This window comes from Prionailurus viverrinus, chromosome C1 (genome assembly GCF_022837055.1).
Source record: "Prionailurus viverrinus isolate Anna chromosome C1, UM_Priviv_1.0, whole genome shotgun sequence".
Taxonomy (NCBI): Eukaryota; Metazoa; Chordata; class Mammalia; order Carnivora; family Felidae; genus Prionailurus; species Prionailurus viverrinus.
The window spans coordinates 203621431-203628417 of record NC_062568.1 but is presented as its reverse complement, the minus strand read 5'-3'; the positions used below and the strand labels follow the sequence as shown (position 1 = coordinate 203628417).

At 54.0% G+C, this 6987-nt stretch overlaps 1 pseudogene; it reads left to right on the top strand.

Moving 5' to 3' along the window:
* Positions 1–3828: 3828 nt before the first annotated feature.
* On the top strand, positions 3829–6571 carry LOC125171794 (eukaryotic translation elongation factor 1 epsilon-1-like; annotated as a pseudogene).
* The last annotated feature ends 416 nt before the right edge of the window (positions 6572–6987 follow it).

Here is a 6987-nt window from a genome sequence, read left to right as displayed (position 1 = left end):
GATGGCTGGCACCAGAGCACCCAATGATGTTTTCAGGATGCTCCCCTTTCCTCCTCTCTTGGCTTTGCCTTCCTCTCTAGCAGGGTCACTCTCGGACAGGTCGTCCCCACTGTTGGCAAATGACCACGAGACACATGACCTCCCAGGTCTGCAACCCTACACACGAGAGAGAGGTCCTCACCCCGGTGGTTCTAGCAGAGTCTGGGGCTGGAGTCTCGTTGGCTCGGTGGGATAGGGTCTTGGGGTGGGACAGCAGTGGGAGGCTTTAGTGTGGCCCAAAGGCTTTCTGCTTTCCTGAGAGAGGTATCCTCTCCTTAGCAGTTGGGGTAAGCGAGGACCCCAGGGGATAAGGGCCCCCAGATATTCACAGAGGGAAACACCCCTGAGTCCAGACACCCAGATGTTCACAGAAGCACCAGAGACAGACTCAAGGATTCAGGGGTGTCTGACCCCGGAGCTCAGACCTAATACTAGACGGCCTAGACTGGGCACTCGCCCTGTCCTTTGCCGCAGGGTTTCTCAAGCTCGGCGCCATTGACATTCAGGAATGCTTTGTGGGGGGGCCTGTCCCCCGTGTATTGCGGGATGTTCAGAAGCATCCCTGGCCTCTACTCAATAGATGCCATTATTGGGGCGCCTGGGTGGCTCAGTTGGTTAAGCGTCTGACTCTTGATTTCAGCTCAGGTCATGATCTCGTGGTTCATGAGTTCAAGCCCCAAGCTCTGTGCTTACAGGGTGGAGCCTACTTGGGATTCTCTCTGTCCCTCCCCTGCTTGCTCTCTCTCTCTGTCTCAAAATAAATAAATAAAATTTAAAAATATATTTAAAAAAATAGATGCCAGTATCACCCCCACCTCCACTCGTGACGACTCCCACATTTTTCCAGGCATCACGAAATGCCCCCTGGGGAGGCAGAATCTTCCTCAGTTGAGTGAGAACCACAGCTACAGTGTTTTTTCCCCATTGAATCCCCCCCCCCCCACCCCCGGCAATCCTTTCAGGTAGACGTTGCTTTTCTCATCAGACATATGGAGAAACTGAGGCATAGAGCGGTCACATAGATTCCCAGGGTCCTGGGTGAGTGAGTGGGAGCCGACTGGCTCTTTGCAGTCTGGGCTTGAAACCAATGGCCTGAGGCTCGCTGGCCACACCCCTGCTGTTTGCAATAAAAAACTCCTAAAGCCAGATGTTCCCAGGGCAGAAAAGACTTCCTCCGTATTAAGTACGACTTTATTGGAAGCCGGATCCACTCCCTCGCCTGGCAGAAAATTGCTCTGTAAATTACAGGTTTAAAGGGTAAACGGGGCCCTGTGAGCTCCTGACTTAAAACAAGGTAATAATTTAGGGCCTAGAACAGTCTGGTTGAGCGAGTTCCCATAATAGTTAATCTCACACCACACCCCCATCATTCTCATTTTATTAAAACACAAACAAACAAACAAAAATAGGATAGAAGCAGGAGATTTTGGACAGTTGCCCAAGACCTCACAGCAAGTTAGTGACGGAGCCTGACAGCAGCCGAGCTGTCCTCTTCCAACCACACAGGGAGTCAGAGACCTGGCCTCGGGCTCACTGTCCCCCAGGCTCGGCCACAGACACAGGCTGTGTGTTCTGAGGCCAATTCCTTTCCCTCTCTGGGCCTCCCTCTCTCTGCTGAGCACACTTTTCCCTCCTCTGCCAGCCTTGGGGGACTGCTCCACCTTCACGACTGGGGGTGTGGCTGTGATCCTGGTGCCCCTCTGGGCCCCCCCCCCCCCGCCTCCCCCCCTACCTCTAACCCCACCCCCACCCCCACTCCCACCCCCACCGCTGCCTTCAGGGAGGTCACATGACCCTGGCTGGACCAATCCCAGCTCTGCAGCCCGGTGGAGGTGCCGGAGCCCCAGGAACAGGCCCCGACACCTGAGAGGAGAAAATCAGAACCTACCCGGATGGCCCAAAATGGGGACTGGAAGGTTAGCGCTCACTTTTCTTTGGGATCTTGAGCTGGAAGATGTGCCCCGGGGTTGCAGCCTGCCATGTCCCTCCCACAAGAGGATGCCCGAGAGAAAGGGACAAACCCAGAGCCAGAATACAAGACCGTTGAGGGCAGCAGGAAGACCACATATTGCCCGGATCACCCTGTCCCTGCCGGAACCACCCCTGCCTCTTGAGTTTTGGTTGAGTGACGGCCTAACCCTTCCCCTCCGCCCCCACCATTGCTTCCCTTTATTAGTTTGCTAGGTCTGTTGTAACCAGGTGGCTTGAAAACGAAATTTAGGGGCGCCTGGGTGGCTCAGTTGGGCAAGCGTCTGACTTGGGCTCAGGTCACGGTCTCACAATTCGTGAGTTCGAGCCCCACGCCGGGCTCTGTGCTGGCAGCTCAGAGCCCGGAGCCCGCTTCGGATTCTGTGTCTCCTTCTCCCTCTGCCCCTTCCCCGCTTGCGTGCTCTCTCTCTCTCTCTCCAAAATAAATAAACATTAAAAAAATGTTTTTCTCACAGTTCTGGAGGCTGGAGATCCAAGATCAAGGTGTCAGACCCCCTTTCTTGGCGTGTCGATGGCTGTCTTCTCCCCCTGTGCTCACGTGGTCGTCCCCCTGTGCCTGTCTCTGTCCCAGGACCCTCTTCCTATGAAGACACCGGTCATATTGGATCAGCGCCCACCCTACCGGCTTCATTTTAACTTCATCACTTCCGTAAAGACCCTATTTCCAAGAACAGTGCATTCTGAGGTGCTGAGGGTTGGGGCTACAACACGTGAATTGGCAGGGTGGACCCACCAGCCCGTAACACTCTCCCCCCCCCCCCCACGCACCCACGGGCTTACGTCAACATGAACTGGGTTTCAGTCCCTCCACCCTTCAGAGAGCCTAGTTAAGCGACCGCCAGTCCACCGGGCTTGACCCCAAAGTGCCTCCGTCCCATCCCCTAACTCCTACCTGCCGTGTGCATGCACGTACCCACGCACACGTGGGTGCACACACAGCCTCCGCTGCCTGCCAAGCACTGTCTGCAGCACATAGAACAACAGGGAAGAATGAAACAATTTTAAATTCTTTTTCTTTTTTAACGGACCGACTCTTCCCAGCTAGAGATGCCCTCCCTGGAGCCTGTGACGTTGCATTTGTGGGGATGACGCTGCCCTGTGTCTCTTGGCCACCACGCCACCGACTGGATGCCCCAAGGGATGGCCCCCCCCCCGTCGCTTCTGGTTTCCTGCTGGGGTTTCAGGGCCCCTCTGTCCCGGCCGGGCAGGGCCCCTCCGGCTGTAGCTCGAGGTAGAGGTCAGTCCAGAGCCGAAAGGTTGGAGCTGGTATCACCCTGACAACAGTGAGCCTAGGACACCAGGGCAGGGCTCTGCCGGGAGCCCCACGGACGCAGACGGGCACGTAGCACCATCCGAGGGAGAGCCGGGGACCAGTCTCCAGCCCCAAGTAGCGGACAGAAGGAAACATGTAACGTGGAAGCCGGTGTGAGGGGCAAAATCCAAACAAGGCAAGGGGAGAAGACGACCACAGATGCGTGCCAGGTGGGCAAGGCTCCATAAAGGCGGATTCGTTTGCTCTTTTCTTCCCGGGATCCGCCCGTGGTCGTGGTTTCGTGGCCACTGCAGCCCACGTGGCCACTGCAGCGAACTCCAGCGTCAGAGTCATCGGCGGCCTCGGACTGGCTTGCTAAGGACGCCAGAGGCACCCGGAGCGTGGAGGCCGTGGGGTGGGGTCTGGCGAGGACCCTAGTCGGCCCCCTTCTCCTGGCGTCCATCATCCTGGCTGGCAGGAGGGGCGAGGGAGCTCTCGGGGGTCTCCCTTCTAAGGGCACTCGTGGCATCCGTGGCGGCTGCACCCGCATGACCTCGCCACCTCCCAAAGGGCCCCCTCCAAACACCATCACGCCGGGGGTGACGGTCCAACATGTGGATGTGGGAGGGGAAAAAACGTTCAGTCCGAAACACTTCATGGACACATACGGTAAAACCCTGGATCGCGAGTAACTCGTTCAGCGAGGGTGCCGCGAGACCAGCCAAGGTTTCTAATACATTTTCGCTGGATAGACAAGCGATGTCTTGCGACGCGAGTCGAACGTGATGCCAAACGTCGCATGATCACAACTCAGCCGCTGGTTCCTGAAATTCGCTTGGATACACAAGCACTTTGGATGACGAGCACGTTTCCAGAACGAATTCTGCGTGCAACCCAAAGTTCTACTGTGTTTTTTTTTTTTAATTTTTAAATGTTTTCTGTTTATTTTTGAGACAGAGACGGAGCATGAGTCGGGGAGGAGCAGAGAGAGAGGGAGACACGGAATCCGAAGCAGCACCAGGCTCCGAGCTGTCCGCACAGAGCCCGACGCGGGGCTCAAGCCCACGAACTGTGAGATCATGACTTGAGCCCAAGTTAACCGACTGAGCCCCCCCCCCCCGGGCGCCCCCTTACTATAATTCAAATTTGGCTCAGGCCTGATGGACGTTGCCCCCTGCTTCTGTGAAAGCACAGGCCCAAGACGCCGGCTTGATTTTTTCTACGACATAAACATACGCACAAACATGGGGCGCCTGGGTGGCGCAGTCGGTTAGGCCTCCGACTTCAGCCAGGTCACGATCTCGCGGTCCCTGAGTTCGAGCCCCACGTCGGGCTCTGGGCTGATGGCTCAGAGCCTGGAGCCTGTTTCCGATTCTGTGTCTCCCTCTCTCTCTGCCCCTCCCCCATTCATGCTCTGTCTCTCTCTGTCCCAGAAATAAATAAACGTTGAAAAAAAAAATTAAAAAAAAAAAAAAACATACGCACAAACATACATGTGTACGGATGTGTCCCGAGCGTGTGTGTGCCAAGTACGTGAATAAGTATGGAAACAACTATTGCAGCAGATGCGTGTCTGTGTTTCCCCCACGATCCGCGAGGGGCAGAGGCACCGCACCAGAAACCGCTTGCTTTGGGGAACAGAGGTGCTTGCTCACGCACGATGCCCCCTGATCCCCGTTTCCTCTTGCACTCTAGACCCTCGACTGGTCTTTTTAAGCACCACACACCCCTTGTTCCCCAGACACCTCTGTCCCCTGCCCCGGTTATAGACCCTCAAGCATCCTCCCAGCCCCTCAGTTCTTCCAGCCCCCCTACGTCCGGACATTCCCTCTATAAACAGGTTCCTGAAATCAGACACAGTGTTGCCAACAGACTTGAGCAGTGTGACTCATTCCTGAGGGCAGGCCCTGTGCTGAGTGCTTCGTACATGATCTCTTCGAGTCCTTCAAACAACCCTGACAGACAGGTACCCTTATCTCCACTCTACAGAAGCAGGAAGAAGTGTAGACATTGGCCCACGGTTTACACAATTGGGAGTAGCAAAAGTAGGACTTGAACCCAGATAGTAACCATTATCTCATATCCTCCCCTAACCTGGGGGCTATGCTTCTAGTAATATGACCAAATGTAGCATCAGCTTCTTAAAAAAAATCCACATCTCACAGTTGTCTCATTTAACTTGTGGCCACTGTGTCAGTGGCGTTGACTTCAAGCTGCCCATAGGAGTTACTAGAGAAGCCTGGTTAAGAATTTGGATTCCAGGGCCACCTGGGTGGCTCAGTCGGTTGAGCATCCAACTCTCGGTTTTGGCTCAGGTCATGACCTCACAGATCATGAGTTCGAGCCCCACATCAGGCTCTGCACTGACAGCAGGGAACCTGCTTGAGATGCTCTCTCTTTCCCTCTCTCTCTGCCCCTCCCCTACTCATATTCTTTCTTTCTCTCAAAATAAATAAAACTGAAAAAAATAATACTTTATTAACAATTTGGATTCCAGAGGCACCTGGGAGGCTCAGTCAGTTAAGCGTCTGACTCTTGATTCCGGCTCAGGTCATACTCTCACAGTTCGTGAGTTTGAGCCCCCAGTCTGGCTCCCAGCTGACAGCGAGAAGCCTGCTTGGGGTTCTCTCTCTCTCTCTCTCTCTCTCTGCCTCTACCCCCACTCATGTGCGTGTTCTCTGTCTCTCTCTCTCTCAAAATAAATCAATAAACTTAAAAAAAGAAAAGAATTTGGGTTCCCTGCGGAAGACAGCGGTGGCCCTGGCTGAAGTTGCTGGAGAAGCCCCCGGGACTGAGTGAAGGCAGCAAACACAGAGCTCAGGGCGAGCACCAGATTCCAGTTCTTCGAACGAGCAATGGTCCAAGTCTAACGGACTGACTGCCAAAGCGGCTCATCTTGTCGGGCCGGCCTGCAAAGAATGTTTGCTGGCGAGCCCCGCAGAGGGAAAAGCAATAGTTCAGCCGGGTTTGGAGTGCAGGGTTAACTCGAGCAGATGGACGCTCCAGGAAGGACGATGTCCACACTCCGTCGAAGGACCGTAATTCAGATCTTGAAGGCACAGTCCACTTGCAGGATATAACTTTACCTTCGCAGACATCCTATTATCCTACGGACTTCATCGCTTTGTAGTTGACCCGACGGTTCAAGAAAAGGAGAAATGTCTTCATGTGTCTCACTGGTCTTGTCACAGTCGGCATTACCCAGGGATCAGGCAACAGGCCACATCTGTCCATTCTGTCTTCATCAAGAACAGACTATGTACCGGGGCGCCTGGGTGGCTTAGTCAGTGAAGCGTCCGACTGCGGCTCAGGTCATGATCTCGCGGTCCGTGGGTTTGAGCCCCGTGTCGTGATCTGTGCTGACAGCTCAGAGACTGGAACCTGCTTCAGATTCCACGTCTCCCTCTCCCTCTGCCGCTCCCCCATTCGCATGTGCGTGCTCGCTCGCTCTCCGTCTCTCAAAACATTAAAAAATAAATTAAAAAAAAAAAACAGACTAATTCCCACTAGAAGCTATGATGACATACAGAAGTGTGGTCACAGATATTTCCAAAGGAAAGTACATTCTGGACCAGAGGACTCACATAAATGGATATGCAGTCATTCTTTGTTTGCGGAAGTTGATAGAATAAACTTACGTCTGAATCTTTTCTTTGTTCTTTCGTTGAAATTCTGCAGCTTTTATGTAAAACCTCCAACTGTCAAAA